The sequence below is a fragment of the Armigeres subalbatus genome, unplaced genomic scaffold (genome assembly GCF_024139115.2).
Source record: "Armigeres subalbatus isolate Guangzhou_Male unplaced genomic scaffold, GZ_Asu_2 Contig857, whole genome shotgun sequence".
Taxonomy (NCBI): Eukaryota; Metazoa; Arthropoda; class Insecta; order Diptera; family Culicidae; genus Armigeres; species Armigeres subalbatus.
Window position 1 is genome coordinate 355,894 of NW_026943653.1, and position 15,585 is coordinate 371,478.

Genomic DNA, 15,585 nt, shown 5'->3' on the forward strand with positions numbered 1-15,585 from the left:
TCCAAAAACAAAATTGTCGAATCGAAAGCAAGCAACATTGCTTTTTCAAGTGTACTACAACATATGATGACGGCGATGATGCACCGAATTCGCTTCGTCGCAGTAGAATAATGGGTTTGGGGGATTGGGACGGACACACACGAACACATTATTCCAACTCGTGTGAAAGTTGATAGCGACAACAAGCATTGGGAAAAAGAATGGCTTATCCCTTGTTCAACAAGCAGAGCAACGAAAATTTCATCACAGCTCAGCCCAACTTTGAGATCAGACGACCAGCAGCGTTCGACGACGGCAATAATGACAATGCCGTAAGCAGCTTTATGCTTAGCGATCCGTTTATTTTTTCTTGTTCTACTAATAGCTATTTCCGGTAAAGCTAGAAGATCTACTTGGGTGAAACAGCCCATTCCCGTCCCCAGCATTTATTATTTAGTCGAAGTTCACCGAAATGTATTAAGTTTTTGCAAACATTAGAAGCTTACAGATTTAAACTTATTTCTAAAAATTCAGTAATTTGGGCGAATCACACTTCATACACTTATCCATTTGTTTCCTAACTACTGAAAAAACCAGCCCGATAACTTGCTTTTCTAATGATATGTGCTAATTGCAAAAACCTCTTTAGGATATGGACTTTACGTATTCAGGAAGAAGAAATTCGCAGGCCGTGAAATAAAAGTTTATCATGCTTGTCAATGTACCGTGATTCAAATGTATTCAATTATATTCAATAATGCACGTCTGATTTTACTATTGTTGTCACCAGTCACCGCCCGCTTTCCCCTCGTAACACTTGTACTTGTAATGCTTGTACTTACCCCTCTCTGTCCCTATAGCGTCGCGTAATTTCTGAATAGTCTCTTATCTTACTTTTTATTAGTTCAAAAATATGCTTCTAGAGACCGAGAGGGATGAAACCCGTCCGTCCGAAACGAACCACGTTCAATTGCGAACTAAATAAGATAAGTATCTTTCCGATAACACAAACAGAACTAAAATCTAGGATCCGATACCAAACACGTTGAAAAAAGAGGGCTGGAAGATTGAGTTGGAAGGGAAGTTGAGCATGAGCATTATGACCGCAAAATTCGTAGTTGCTACTCCGTGATTGACTAGGACTTGCGGAATTGTACAGAGGACACAATAAATGGGGCATAGGACTAGCTACCGATTCTTGCCCACGTACTTACGGTCATATAGAAAGGGAAGGATTGTTAGTCCGACTCTCGTTGCTACTAGAGACCGAGTATACCTCTGCAACTCCACGATTGTCTTGGGATAGGATATTGTTTTAATCACAAAGAATAATTTATCTGGATTCACTTCGGTAAGTGATGCGATCTATAGGATGGGAAATAACACTAATTCGCTGGCTTGCTACTAGAAAAAAGTTAAACCATGCACGCCCGGTGGCATATGGAGACTGAAGAAAATCGCGTTATAGACGGCCGAACGGACGCGCAGTACTCTGTACTTACTTTCCCGATACCTACTGCAAACTATTAATGATCGCGCTTGTTTCGAGCGCAGCACAGCGCAATACATACATGATGTTTTCGAAAAATAAAATAATTCCTGAAAGTGTTAATCTCTCGCTGCAAGACCATGGTGAATGCGATGCTCGGTTTGGTTTCAAATCTGGTTTAGGAAGTTTTGTTAACTTTCATGGGTATAAGAGTTTCATCGTCCTAATCTCAAGATATGGAGAGAAAGGAATTTCCGATGTTTTTTTGAATTCGCGGAAGAGTTTTTGGAGAAATTTCTGCAATAATTTACTTGGGTATTTCTGGAGTAACTCATTGTAGAATTATTTCTGAATTCCTGGAAGAACTTTCGGACGAGCTCCCAGAAGAGTACCTGGAGGAGCTTCCTGTGAGATCCATTTAATGCACAAATTCACAATTCAAAATCTTCCTTAATCCTGCTCATCTAATCCAAACTTTGAAGAATTCACTGGTTGGCATCGATTTTTATTTAAATTGTAAGAAAATTCATTTAAATGGCTCAGAACTTCAAGGAGCTGTACATAATATGATAATATCTTAGTTTCAGTATATGTTAGAATGATCTTAATAATCGCGACGAACAGATGTTTTTTCACTGCAATCGGCAGAGTTTATTGGTTTCGTTCGCGAAACAAAAAAAGGTAGGGAGCGACGATAGGGACGACTTCTTCAATGGATGTACATTCCAACTGGAACATGGCCGGCTTATCAACTGAGTATTCTATTAGCATTTCCTCAGTTATTAATTGAAAGTTTTTCTATGCCCGCCATTGCATGAATATGTATCTTGTGTGGCAAGTATAATGTATACACTATGCCCAGGGTGTCGAGAAAGTTTCCAACCCGAAAACATCCTAGATCGGACCGAGAATCGAACTCGCCACCTCCGGATTGGCAATCCTACGTCTTTGCTCGCAAGGCTACTGGAGACCTCAAGGGAGCGACGTGTATTTCTCAATAAATCATTACGTTATTTGATTGGATACTGTTTTTCCTATATCAGCGGTTCTCAACCTGGGGTACATGTACAAAATGTTGAATAATATGTTAAGAATATGCTTCTTAACTATAATCTAGTGTGTACAGATTCGAAAGACTCCATTTAATAGTCATGAAGGCTTTTTCCCGAAAAGCTCATTTGCCTCGTAGCTCGGAGGACTTTCCAGAGACTTTCATGAGGTTTCAAGAGGAAGCTTTTTTAAGAGGTTTAGTTGCCTCCTTTCAAGAGGCCCGGAAGAAGAGGCTTCGAAACCTTCTTTTAAGAGCCTCGGCAGCCTCCTTTGAAGAGGCTCGGAAGCCTCCTTTCAAGAGGCTCGGAAGCCTCCTTTCAATGGGGCTCGGAAGCCTCCTTTCAATGGGGCTCGGAAGCCTCCTTTCAATGGGGCTCGGAAGCCTCCTTTCACTGGGGCTCGGAAGCCTCCTTTCAACGTGCTCGGAAGCCTCCTTTCTAGAGGCTCGGAAGCCTCCTTTCAAGAGGCTCGGAAGCCTCCTTTCAAGAGGCTCGGAAGCCTCCTTTCAAGAGGCTCGGAAGCCTCCTTTCAAGAGGCTCGGAAGCCTCCTTTCAAGAGGCTCGGAAGCCTCCTTTCAAGAGGGTCGGAAGCCTCCTTTCAAGAGGGTCGGAAGCCTCCTTTCAAGAGGCTCGGAAGGCTTCTTTCAAGAGGCTCGGAAGGCTCCTTTCAAGAGGCTCGGAAGGCTCCTTTCAAGAGGCTCGGAAGGCTTTTTCCAGAAGCTCGGTAGGCTCCTTTCAATAGGCTCAGAAGGCTGCTTTCAAGAGGCTCGGAAGGCTCCTTTCAATAGGCTCCGGAAGGCTCCCTTTCAGGAGGCTCAGGAAGGCTCCTTTCAAGAGGCTCAGAAGGCTCCTTTCAAGAGGCTCTGGAAGGCTCCTTTCAAGAGGCTCGGAAGGCTCCTTTCAAGAGGCTCAGGAAGGCTCCTTTCAAGAGGCTCAGGAAGCCTCCTTTCAAGAGGCTCCAGAAGCCTCCTTTCAAGAGGCTCAGAAGCCTCCTTTCAAGAGGCTCAGAAGCCTCCTTTCAAGAAGCTCAAGCCTCCTTTCAAGAGGCTCAAGCCTCCTTTCAAGAGGCTCAGAAGCCTCCTTTCAAGAGGCTCAGAAGCCTCCTTTCAAGAGGCTCAGAAGCCTCCTTTCAAGAGGCTCAGGAAGCCTCCTTTCAAGAGGCTCGGAAGCCTCCTTTCAAGAGCTCAAGCCTCCTTTCAAGAGGCTCAGAAGCCTCCTTTCAAGAGGCTCAAAGCCTCCTTTCAAGAGGCTCGGAAGCCTCCTTTCAAGAGGCTCAGAAGCCTCCTTTCAAGAGGCTCAGAGCCTCCTTTCAAGAGGCTCAGAGCCTCCTTTCAAGAGCTCAGAGCCTCCTTTCAAGAGCTCAGGAAGCCTCCTTTCAAGAGGCTCAGGAAGCCTCCTTTCAAGAGGCTCAGGAAGCCTCCTTTCAAGAGGCTCAGGCCTCCTTTCAAGAGGCTCAAGCCTCCTTTCAAGAGGCTCAGAAGCCTCCTTTCAAGAGGCTCAGGCCTCCCTTTCAAGAGGCTCAGAAGCCTCCTTTCAAGAGGCTCAGGCCTCCTTTCAAGAGGCTCAGAAGCCTCCTTTCAAGAGGCTCGGAAGCCTCCTTTCAAGAGGCTCGAAGCCTCCTTTCAAGAGGCTCGAAGCCTCCTTTCAAGAGGCTCAGAAGCCTCCTTTCAAGAGCTCGAAGCCTCCTTTCAAGAGGCCTCAGAAGCCTCCTTTCAAGAGACTCAGAAGCCTCCTTTCAAGAGACTCAGAAGCCTCCTTTCAAGAGGCTCAGAGCCTCCTTTCAAGAGGCTCAGAAGCCTCCTTTCAAGAGGCTCAGAGCCTTCCTTTCAAGAGGCCCAGGCCTCCTTTCAAGAGGCTCAGGAAGCCTCCTTTCAAGAGGCTCAGGCCTCCTTTCAAGAGGCTCAGGCCTCCTTTCAAGAGGCTCAGAGCCTCCTTTCAAGAGCTCAGAAGCCTCCTTTCAAGAGGCTCAGAGCCTCCTTTCAAGGCTCAGGAAGCCTCCTTTCAAGAGGCTCAGAGCCTCCTTTCAAGAGGCTCAGAGCCTCCTTTCAAGAGGCTCAGGCCTCCTTTCAAGGCTCAGGCCTCCTTTCAAGAGGCTCAGAGCCTCCTTTCAAGAGGCTCAGAGCCTCCTTTCAAGAGGCTCAGAAGCCTCCTTTCAAGAGGCTCAGAGCCTCCTTTCAAGAGGCTCAGGAAGCCTCCTTTCAAGAGGCTCAGGAAGCCTCCTTCAAGAGGCTCAGAGCCTCCTTTCAAGAGGCTCAAGCCTCCTTTCAAGAGGCTCTGGAAGCCTCCTTTCAGAGGCTCAGGCCTCCTTTCAAGAGGCTCAGAAGCCTCCTTTCAAGAGGCCTGGAAGCCTCCTTTCAAGAGGCTCAGGAAGCCTCCTTTCAAGAGGCTCAAGCCTCCTTTCAAGAGGCTCAAGCCTCCTTTCAAGAGGCTCAGAAGCCTCCTTTCAAGAGGCTCCAGAAGCCTCCTTTCAAGAGGCTCGTAAGCCTCCTTTCAAGAGGCTCGGAAGCCTCCTTTCAAGAGGCTCGTAAGCCTCCCTTCAAGAGGCTCAGCAGCCGCCTTTCGAGAGGCTCAGAGGCCTCGTTTCAAGATGCTCGGAGCCTCCTTTCAAGAGGCTCGGAAGCCTCCTTTCAAGAGGCTCGGAAGCCTCCTTTCAAGAGGCTCGGAAGCCTCCTTTCAAGAAGCTCGGAAGCCTCCTTTCAAGAGGCTCGGAAGCCTCCTTTCAAGAGGCTCGGAAGCCTCCTTTCAAGAAGCTCGGAAGCCTCCTTTTAAGGAGGCTCGGAAGCCTCCTTTCAAGAGGCTCCTAATCCTAATCGAGACCTAATCGAGAATATAACACAGCTAGTGGAATATAGGAATCCCATCGTTTTTCGAGCTCAACGAGCTCAATTAGCTATTCGCATCTTGCAGGTTGATCACTATTCGTCAAGTATGTAAACAACGCGTCTTAGTGATCAACCTGCAAGATGTGAATAGTTAAAAATAATCAGGGGTATGCCACAAAAGTTCAACTCAATAGACGCAGAGGTTCCACGCCCCATGAAAAAATTGACATTCAAATCCAAAAAGTCATACAAAATATGAAACCTAATTAATCAGGGAGTAGTTGCTGTTAAAAAATACCAGTGAGAACAACATCGGTAATGTTTGCTAACCGAATGAATTTAATAATTTCGGCTCCGTTATGCTTCTCTGCATTTGAGCCTTTAGAGTGAGGTTTAAAATAAAAGAACATGAAAAATGTTCACGCCATGACAACTGTATAAAACGTATATTTATTGCGAGCCCGCTCGATACTTCCAATCTGACCGATATATTGCTTCTGATTGAAGTGATCTGAACACTTCAATTAGTTACCACTAATGTGGATTCTGTATCAGTATCGAAGGTTGTAAGCCAAAACATCATATGCTTGAGCTTTTTGACTTTCTGACTGTTCTCTAACCGAACCATTCATCATGCAAGCTGCAGCAAACTATCGAACGCAATCAACTCGAAAACCATAATCGGCTCATAAAGTTCAAATTTGATCGAATAAATCCTTCGTCTGGTATCTACCAGGAACTTGTCTTTCCCATTAGCAAGCGATTACCTCCCACGATGTTTGCAGGCTGGGTGCCACTTCGGTGCATAATTGAGAAGCCACTTATTCAAAGTCAGAATCATTTTTATGCAGAAAAGACAAAGTGCAGGCCTACAGAAAGTTGAATATCGAATCAAAGAAACTCCCCAATATTTAGTTACGTTATGTTTAGTTTAGTATTTAGTTACGTAACGTGTTGTCTATGAACACAAAGTCCCTTGAATACCTTGAGGGAATTTCACTATTGATAACAGATAATCAATTGCAACGTCTGCCTCTGCTTACCCAAGTCTGCGTTCCCTGTAGAGTTGGCAACGGGAAAACGGCTGCTGCGCTACTACTTCTTCCGGACAGGTAAATACAAGCGGTTAGAAAGCACACGACATGAAGTGAAAGTCTAATAAAATGAGTCGGAAACGAAGCAACAAAATAAAGATTATCTTATTATCAGGTGGTTTGCTTCAATTCTATGGCCATGCACAGCCAGTACAGTAGCATCCCCTCGGGGTTCCTTTCGCCAGCGCCGTGTGCTACTACCCGTTGCTGACCTAGAAAAAGGGAGAAATTGCTTTGCTATTCTATCCAATCACCAGCAGCCAAAAGCATATCGGTGCTGGAGAGCGAAGGTACAGGAGCTTTTAGTAATCTCATTAGGATTCTAGCTTGATGGTTTCCCAACTGTGTTGGGACTACGTGCTTTTTTAGTTTGGAATTTCCACATCTATTTATGAAATATTTTTTTCAACAATAATAATGCTCCTTACGATGAATTGAATAATTTTCCTTTCTTATCCTTGTTTTTCCATCCCTAATCATAAGCAAACAAAAACGTTCTTTTTTTTCCTATTTTATGCTTATTACATTGTACGTTTTTCATCAACTCTATTATCAGTGAAACTAAGTTGTATCACTTCTGGGTTTCGTGCTGTGTACCATCTTAATTTTGTTTATCCTACTCGGAACTAAAGATGAGCAATAATTTGCTTTTAGTTTGCATTATCTTTCTTTCGCTTTTTCCACGATGGAGCGTTTGGGAAACGTCGAAGTACGGGCGAGATTGTGTAAGTTTGCTCGTTTAGATGATTTATCTTACGATACCTGACTGCTACTTTAAGCACATCGTCGACTGAAGGACGAGAATGATTTCAGCAGATGTCTTCGTAATGATAGCGAAGAATCACTCTAAGAACCTCATTTTCCACCGCTAATGTCATAAAGTTCGCGCAGTCTTTCCGCAGCACACAAAGAAAAACGTCACGTCATTACCCTTTGGAGGATACGACAAAGTCGGTCGCAAAAATGCCCAATTCAAAGTCAGTCAGGACAGAACCAGAAAAAAAAAACGAAACTCACGTTCGCCGAGGTTATGACTTGATTTTATGGTTCAACCCAGGAGACTGGCTAGGCCCATTCCTTTGCGAACAGTAGCACTACAACGGCACACACGCTGTAATCCTTGAAGTGAAATCGAATCCGCCAGGAATGGATAGCGAGTGTCGTCGCTCGTGGTAACAACAAAGAAGACAGATGCAACCATGGTTGTCCGGAAAGTTTGTTTGGTATATGACTTCCATTTTTATGCTTCCCACTTTCGAAGAATGGTATTGAAATTTAATAACTCTTAAACTTTCGGTACTCGCATGGTCCTGGATCGCTCTCGCAGTCCTACCATTTTTATGAACGAGAAGCGTGCTTTTTTTCGGACGTGTTGTACTTTTTACAACGGTGCGAGTCCCAGAAGGTGAAGTACGAAATGAGAAAAATTTACTTCATTGCACAAATTCTTTGTGCCTAAAAAATCCCTTCACCAACAACAGGTTTTTAAGCTCATAGGTGAATTAATTCAAATCTTTTGTTCACTCAACAACGGAACAGGGCATAGTCTTCGACGACCATGTGTGTGGTTTACCCATTTTGTGGCGGTCGAAGAGCTTTCGCAGGCCGGATCAGGACGGGCGGAAAGTGAAAGGAAGTCAGCACAAAGCTATCCTTTCGCTAGCAAAATAAAGGTTCGCCACCAGTAGCACCCAAGCTGAACATCGCAACTGTGCTCGGATCCGGAAATGTTGGAGGCACGCATAGCGCAGGCCGATTCGGCGAGAGACGTCCCGCTGGGGAAACGAAAATGTTATTTTCTTGGTGCCATGGCTTATTCTTGGGGCGGGCGGGGTGTTAGCCGTCACCAATGCAATGCGAACGGTGGTGATGGTAATAACGTGTCGTACATGGTTGTCTACAAACTGGTGATATGGCATCGCGTAGATGTAGACCACCAGTGGCAGAGGCGAAAAAAATGTTACAGGATTTTTTGTGCTTTTATCCACCAGGCGTTACCCATTTGCCATTTGCGTTAGGTACGTAGCAAATGAGTGAATATTGGAGTTTGATTGAAATGGGATCATTATCATTTTTCTTGATGTTGGTTGGAAGAACGTCGCGGTCGATAGTGCGCATTCTGTACGGTTCTCTGATTCGATGGGTTTTCCCGGAAGGAGCGCAAAATTGGAATTAAGCACCTGTAACAGCAATGAAAGATAACCTGCATGACTATGGAAAAGGATGTTTCCATTCGTATTCATGGTAAAGAGTAATTTTCTGAATAGAATTAGAGGAAATATGAAATCAAAGTTTTTTCACTATATTATAATCAGCTTTTTGCTTACTGAATAATTAAAAAAATGGCGATTCACGTGTTCAATCCTAAAGGTCTTACATACTTTCGGATGGCACAAGCTGAGGTTTGAATATGTCCGTATAGAAATTGTGAATCATACTTGAAACACATTTAAACAGGTGAAAAAATGTCTATTTGTTTTCCATCGGGATTTGGTGAACCAGATGTTATTGATAACATTGTTTAACTGATCAAACAGTGCTTCAAATAGCAAATCTACGTTGTTCATTGGTTATGAAAATTATTAGCTGTGTGTGTTAATACTTTCCAAAAATTCAACCTTCATTCAGCAAGAGGCATTGGGCTCAGTTCGATGATCTAATTCGCGTTAAAACATTGAAAGACGCACACTTTGCACCAAACTTCCGTTCATTATGCATGCCATAATCAGACAAATTCAACAAGCCATATCCGTCATCAGCCTAGTGCGTGTCGCCACCGCAAAAGTGAATCCTTGCCATAACCATCCAAGTCCTTCAACGAGAAACTCTCCCTGGCACTGAATCGCCCAATCGAGGCGAGATATCGACAACTCAGAAACACATGCATCAACAACACCGGTGGTTTCGCTGGTGCCGACAGCCAACGATGCGACAGCAGTGCTCCTTCAAGCGCAAAAACGCTCCTTGATCAGACATGAATAATTCACACTAGTCGTGTGCACCCTCGTCGTATGCCGGACTGAGAGTTGGTCTTGAAACATCGGGGACTGCACACACCTCTCCATTCTTTGCACCATATCTATTGCTATCTACAATTAACGTTGCTTTACGTATCCGCGGCAACGTTTGTCGAACGGTGCAAATTGAGTTGTGTAGCCAACTAATTTCAAAAACAAATTTATCCAACTGAATCAAAACCACGCTCTTCAGCATGATGGAGACATCAGCCATTCAGCCAGACATTTATTTGGGTCCTTCTTTGTGAATTCCACTGCATTCAAACATGTGCGTCGGTTCGACATTGCCATTGCAGCGAGGAGTACCGTCAAGGCGACGGACCAACAACGAGAAAGAGAGCAGTCGGACATAAAACAGTAGCAGCGTGTAATCAATCTGGAAGATAGATAAAAACATTTTAGCGAAATTAGTTGCACATTGTGTTGTCCCAAATCTGAACAACGGGCACTGGACGGAAGCTTTGGTCCCTTTTTGTCTCGTCATCATCGTTCGGTTGTTTGAGACAATACAGTACTAGTAAAAAATATGGATTTATTCAAGCATCCGCTTTTTATTTTCTAGTGTGTGCGTTCAACGCCACGTCTAAGTGATCAATATGCAGGTATGGACCTGTGCATAGTACCTATGTGTTTGTTTACACATGAACAAGTTAAAGCTAATTCTGTAAATAAAAATAACACTCGTCTGTTTTGGTGGGATTCGAACATACATCACCTTAAGCTCTTTTTCTTCGGTGTCTCGTAACAAAGTTGACACGCAGATTCAAGATTCAAATCATGTAGGGTATCTGTTCCCATATTAATAACAGCCCGTATATTAATCCCAACCGTCGATGAACCAAATAAAAAATCAATTTATTTACAATTTCTCACATCGTATGTACACAATAATAGATGGAACACATTCTTGAATGTTTGGAATATTATACAAGATTTTTTTTGAGTAATGTTTTAATTCAGAAGAATCAAATTATTAAAAGATAAAATTATAAAGCACTTTTATTTGCATTTTCCTACCTTTGAACTGATGGTTTGATGCACTGCTGGATTGCTACTAGCAGATTCATCTGTTTTCACGCCGTTGTTTTCCACTCAATTTCGGGCTAAAACAATTCTATCCCTTCAAAATTTACTTCACAGCACATAAAGCACATCACATTTTCACTATGAATATAATTATCTTTTAAAAACCAACGCAATTTCCTATAGTTTGATATAGGTTTCTTTCGAACAACGTCTTAATTATCCTTGTCCGTATTCCAAACTGTTTACATGACTGGCAGTATCTGCAAGGGTTGCCGACCAACATTTTTATTTAAAAAATGCGTGAATGAACTTTCATTGTGAAATCCAACTCTTATGTTTGTAAAACATATTATATCGAAAAGATAAATTATGACAAACACAAAATTGAACTGATAAGATGGAAAACAGCAACAAAAACAGCAGTTTTGTAATTATATTTCAACTCAAATACAACATATTGAAGAATTCGGCATCACTGCAATCATATCGTTACGTATACACACATGTAATAGTGTGCGTATTTTATGTTGGAAACAGTATTATTGATATAGGTACAGGCATAGGATTAACTGTTTTTGAATGTTATTGAAATAGGTGCATGGCGGTGATGATGTTTTTTAGCTAAATACTTCTATAATGTGATGAAAATTTCATTTTTGAAGTTACCAAATTGTTTTCAATTAAAAATTACATGAGCCGAACATAATTATTCACATGTTTCTTGATTTTTGGGTGAGAAATCAATGCATTTCATATGCGCATTGCCTTTATTGTTATTGATATAGGAACAAATACCCTAGATATTTGAATGAAAGTTGATAATATTTTGTTTTATTGTTTCCGTTTATTTTCCATAGTCCTGGTGTTAGGTGGAACACAAAACAGATCTGACACGACGGCTCTTCGACGAGACAAGAGGTTTGCGCAGATCCGATAATCCGCATGTGAAACCAAAAATTAAAGTCCTAGAATAATTCTAGAATGCATTTTTAATACTGACCTACTGTGCCAATTGTGTTCCAGTAGAGACCTTGAGTGATGTAAGAAAGAAAGATAAAGTTTATTAGAAACAGCAAAAGCAAAAGCATGTCAATCTGAAAGTTCATATGACTTCCTTTCAAGTTTCTCGTATCAATATTAGAAAAACTTTGCACTTCTACCAAATACTTATTTTTCTGCCAATACTGTAGATACAAACGCAGGTTGCCAACAGGAGGAAACAGAGTGCATATTTTTTTGTCTCTACAAATTATCACTCAGACGGCAACGAGATGAGGTTGTCAAAGTCTGTTGTAATGACGATGCTATCAGTAGTGGCAGACGGCGCGGAGTTATTTGCACCGACCGAATGGCAACATGCTAGCAAGCAGCAGCACCAGTGCTGAAACGCTTGTCGTTCTGTATCAAATTGCAATAATTTACCGTTGACATCATTTCTCGATTTCTTCATTGTTCTGCTAAAGTGGCGAGCCGGATGCTCTCTATCAGCAGAATGAGAACCTTGTTGCGGTAAAATGGATCCGATGTAATGCCAGCACCAATACCGAACCCGCTTCATTGTTCGTTTATTTATTATGAATTGTGCGGATCGTTTTGCCCCCGGCTGGAAATGGTTCAATAAAATCGAACGACATTAATTTTTCTATAATCAAGTTGATGTTATAACACAGCGTCAATAACACTCTCTATCTTCCTTTCTATTTGCAGGAAAACCTCTTCGTTGGATCCAGTTGACGCTTACGTGAGTATTGTACATTGCTCTTCATTTTGTTGTTGTTTAAGATGCTATTAAGGAAACTTATCTTCTGTTGGGAGTGGAACCAAATTATGAAGTTCCGGATTCCTAATATAATCTTGAAAATTTTGTATATTTTAGAATTAGAATTTTGAAATATTTTATAAAAATTTTGTCCTACTGATCTCCGAAATATCAAGAGGAGGGGGAGGGATAATAAAAACCAAAAATAAGGAAAAAAAACCCTCGTTTTTGTTAAAGAATGTTTTAAAAATCGTCAAAATATTATTTTTAGGCAAAAAAAATTCGAGGGGGAGGCATATTTTTTTATATTTGTATGTATCATATTTTATTACTATCGCTTCCTTTTCAAATAAAATTTGTAAATAATTTGTATCATAAAAACCAAAATGGAATCAAGTACTGGTAATAGTGGAAATTTGATTTTCACTGGAATTTCAACATTTTCATTTTTAAAGAATAGTCCATAGCATGCACCAGTAATAGTGTGGCGTTCCTATAATAGTGAATCAACAAACGGGATTCACTATTATAGTGGAACAGAAGTTATCAACTTAGTTGAGTTAGTACCACTATTACCATATGGAGGAAGCGATTTCGAAAAGAAAATAGTATTCTGCACCATTTTTCCCGAAAAGTAGAAAAAGAACAGCTTTCTGCCAATATATCACAGGAAATTTATTCCTATCATTTGATATTTTTTTTAACAATTTGGATCTGTCACTAATACCACTATTACTAGAACACCGACCATGTTTGTTTATTGAGGCTAAGGCCAGTACATAATACACGTCTCGAATCTTATTTAGCTCGGTCTCGTCAACCACGCAGTCTTGGAGGGTCAGCAAATCGTCTTCCACCCATTCGATTCACCTTGCTCGCTGGTGTCTCCTTGTGCCCATCGGATCGCTATCGAGCGAGAACTATTTTCACTGGGTTATTGTCCGACCAAGTGCTACCAATATCTTTTGGTAGAGATCTTTTGAGCCTTATAAATCTGCCGGACCGGACGGAATAATTCCAGCAATGCTTCAAAACGGAGAATCAGTGCTGATTCCGCCGTTAATTGAGATTTTCAAGGCAAGTCTAAGACTCAATTATATTCCAACTTCATGGAGGAAAGTAAATGTTATTTTCATACCAAAAGTAGGAAAGCGAGATAAGACGCATCCTAAATCATTCAGACCCATTAGTCTTTCATCAGTTCTGTTGAAAACTATGGAAAAGGTGTTGAGTGATTATATCAACTCAAATTACATGGTTAAACATCCACTGCCTAAGTTCCAGTTTGCTTACCAGTCCGGTAAGTCAACAATTACGGCACTTCATACAGTGGTATCTAAAGGAAAAAGCGCTTTCGGTAAAAGAAATAGCACTTTGTTCTTTCTTGGACATTGAAGGAGCTTTCGATAACGCTTCTTATTCGTCAATGGATCGTGCCATGAAGAAAAGAAACTTCGACACGAACATTATCAAATGGATTCACACCATGCTTGCAAAAAGAGAAATCGCTTCAGAGCTAGGAAGTTCGTCTCTTACAGTATGGGCAACAAAAGGATGCTCTCAAGGAGGGGTCCTCTCACCACTAATGTGGTCCTTAGTTGTAGACAATCTTCTAGGAAGCTTAGAAGAAAAAGGTTTTGAGGTTGTAGGCTTTGCTGACGATATTGTCATCATAGTGAGGGGGAAATTCGAGAATATCATTTCTGAAAGAATGCAATGGGCTCTAAATTGTACCCAATCGTGGTGTATTCAGGCCTTAGCATCAATCCGTCAAAAATTGTAATTGTACCATTCACTAGGAAAAGGAAACTTGATCTAAAAGCTCTAAAGCTTGGAGGACTAGAAATTCAGCTTAGTGAACAGGTCAAATACCTGGGAGTCATTCTGGATTCTAAACTAAACTGGAATGCTCATATTCAGTGTGCGATCGGAAAGGCAACTAGTGCCTTCTGGATATGCTCTTAAACATTTTGAAGAAAATGGGGCTTAAGACCAAAAATGATAAAGTGGATTTATACTTCCATTATTCGTCCAAAACTGACATATGCTGCTCTTGTATGGTGGCCAAAAACAAAAGAGGCTACTGCACAGAAGAAGCTGACAAAACTGCAAAGGTTAGTGTCCATTGCTATAACGGGAGCGATGCGTAGCACTCCTTCAAAATCGTTAGATGCAATTCTAAATCTGCTACCATTGTATGAATTCGTGCAGTTAGCAGCGGAAAAGAATATGCAAAAACTTAAACGATTGAAGTTATTCAAGTCATGCGATTTAGTGGGCCACTTGAGTATCTCACAAAATTTTCAATATTGGCCAGTGATGAATATGAGTGGAGACTGGATGAAACCTGTGGAGAACTATGACATTCCTTACAACATATATGAACCATCACGTATGGTTTGGGATGTCGGAGGTCCCACTGTTCGAGACGGTTCCAAAATTCTACACAGATGGCTCAGAAATAGGAATAAAATCGGGTGCAGGAATCTTCGGCCCTGGGATATCGATCTCAGTGGCAATGGGAAACTATCCAACGGTGTTCCAAGCGGTGATTTTTGCTATAATGAAATGTGCTAATATCTGTGTAGAGAAGAAATATAGATATGCAAATATTTGTATCTTCACAGATAGTCAAGCGGCACTCAAAGCATTGAGTAGCTTTAAATGTATGTACATCAAAACTTGTCTGGGACAGCATTCATTGCGAAATGTGTGCCAAGAGAACTCCGTAAATCTGTACTGGGTTCCAGGACACTGTGGCATTGAAGGTAATGAAAAGGCAGACGAGCTTGCAAAACGAGGTTCAAACACACAGTTTATTGGCCCAGAACCTTTCTGCGGTATATCATACTGTACTATAAAAATGGAATTGAAATCCTGGGATGCACAAAGGTTGATGACCAACTGGTTGGTTGCCGAAAAGTGTGCTCAATCAAAGAGATTTATAATTCCCAATGTTAAAGTAACCGCAAAGTTCTTGGACCTCAGCAAGAGAGCTTTTTGCACCTTCACTGGCCTAATAACCGGACACTGCCCGAGCAGATATTACTTGAAAAATATTGGAATGATATCTGTCGTTTCTGTAACATGGAACATGAAACCTCGGAACATCTGCTTTGCAGTTGTGATGCATTGTACAAGGGTAGATCTAAATTTCTAAATAGTGGATTTATGCAACCAGGAGATATTTGGACTGCAAATCCTGGAAAGGTAGTGGGTTTTATTAACTCAATTATACCGGACTGGGAAAAGACGCGTCTTAGGTTGTTTACTTGACAAATGGTGATCAACCTTCAAGATGCGAATACATAGTTAAGAGTAACCAGGGGTATACCACAAAAGTTCAACTT

At 41.7% G+C, this 15,585-nt stretch overlaps 1 pseudogene; it reads left to right on the top strand.

Moving 5' to 3' along the window:
• LOC134204730 (catenin delta-2-like) overlaps positions 1 to 15,585 on the top strand; it is a 109,716-nt pseudogene that overhangs the window by 30,918 nt on the left and 63,213 nt on the right.